This window comes from Myotis davidii, unplaced genomic scaffold (genome assembly GCF_000327345.1).
Source record: "Myotis davidii unplaced genomic scaffold, ASM32734v1 scaffold89, whole genome shotgun sequence".
NCBI classification, from domain to species: Eukaryota; Metazoa; Chordata; class Mammalia; order Chiroptera; family Vespertilionidae; genus Myotis; species Myotis davidii.
Window position 1 is genome coordinate 673,384 of NW_006300372.1, and position 1,869 is coordinate 675,252.

Sequence of the window (1,869 nt, forward strand, 5' to 3'; positions counted from 1 at the left end):
GTTCTTAATAAATAGCATAATCTCTGAAAACTCACTTCCTCAAAGCCCATCAGCAGTGGCTCCTGGAGGGGCAGGCCAGGGACAGGTCTCTAGGATTCCAAGTCCCTGGCCCATGCGGCCAGGATATGCTTCCTCTTTGAGCCATGCTGGGATGTCAGGGCCGAGCCAGCAACTCTCAACTGATCCTGCCCCCAAGCCTACTTTATGGAGACCCTGGCAGGGACGGTGGCCCCTCTAACACCGCCCTCCGCCTCAAACTCCCAGGTGGGGGGTCCTGTGGCCTCCTAAGCACAGTGGCTATGGTGGGGCAGTAGATGGCTGGACCTGAAACCCCTCTCCACCATCAGCCGCCTGGGCCCTCTGGTGGGGCCTGGTTTCTGCCTGGGCATTTTCTGGCTTCTGGCTAGGGACAGTGGTCTGAATGCTCACACAGGCACACTATACGTGTGTACACGTGGCCATGCTCACAGAGACAGGCATCCCCCACACATCTCTACATACGCTACACATTAGAGCAGCGGTTCTCAACCTGTGGGTCGCGACCCCTTTGGGGGTCGAATGACCCTTTCACAGGGGTCGCCTAAATACATCCTGCATATCAGATATTTACATAACGATTCATAACAGTAGCAACATTACAGTTATAAAGTAGCAATGAAAATAATTTTATGGTTGGGGGTCACCACGATATGAGGAACTGTATTAAAGGGTCGCGGCATTCGGAAGGTTGAGAACCACTGCATTAGAGCGAGGCATCTCACACTTGGGTGCATCAGGATTATCTAAAAGGCTTATCAGAGGGCTAGGCTCCACCTCCATCCGGGTTTCTGACTCGGTGGGTCTGGGGAAGGGCCCAAGAATGTGCATTTTAAGCAAGTGCCCAGGCACTGCTGGTGCTGCTGGTCCGGTACCCCTCTGTGAGAACCACTGCACGAGCGATGTCTACGCACACACACAGGAGGGTGCGCGTCCATGCATGGAAGCTTCTGTAACACAGCAGGAGCGAGGCAGCTGGGGAGGACTAGAAGCTAAGAGCTAAGTGCAGGCATACCCGGTCCGAGAACACAGATTGCAGCATCGTTCTCTCACACTGTCTCTGGCTCTGGCTGTTTCTCCATCGGTCTCCGCATGTCTGTGCATCTCTTTCTCAGTCTTCCTACCACCCCTGCAGCCTCCTCGCCCCAGCCAGGTCCTGCAGCCTCCAGGTGGCTTCCCAGCCCTCTGCACACGTGAGCTCATCCATCTCCATGGCCCGGTGAGTGAGTGGCAGGCAGGTGAAAGAAGAAGATTACAGAAGAATGTGCTCCGCTCCCCGCTAACAGGGAGCTCGCTCACAGTGAGAGCGCAGCCAATTATTCCCCGTTCTGGGGAATAATCATTAATGCCACAGGAAATTCTAAACAAGCGATTAAATCATTACTGGGGAAGGCACAGCGAGCCAGTGCCACCATTAAGCCTGCTTTGTATTGTTGGTCTGGGGAAGGCTCACCTGGGCGGTGGGGAAGCCGGGGAGATGGGCATTGCTCCCGCCCAACAGCCAGGCTGGCAGGGACCAGCCCCAGAACCACCTTCCCTGATCTGAGCTGCATACCCACCTACTGTCCCCAGAATCCCTCCTGACCCACCCCCAACGGAGGCTGTGTTCTGGCAGCTCTTCATGATCTCATGCCTCCTAAAGCCTTGCCCAGCTGATGAATCTATTAATTTATCACCTACTATGTGCCAGGCAGTAGTATTCTAGGGCCTGGGGAGATGTGGTCCAGAACAAGGCAGATGAGGTCCCTGTCCTCGTGGAGCTCACTGTCTAGTGGGGAAGTGGAAGTGCCTCTGGGGGTGAAAGTGCCTCTGGGAGTGAAAGTGCCTGGGATG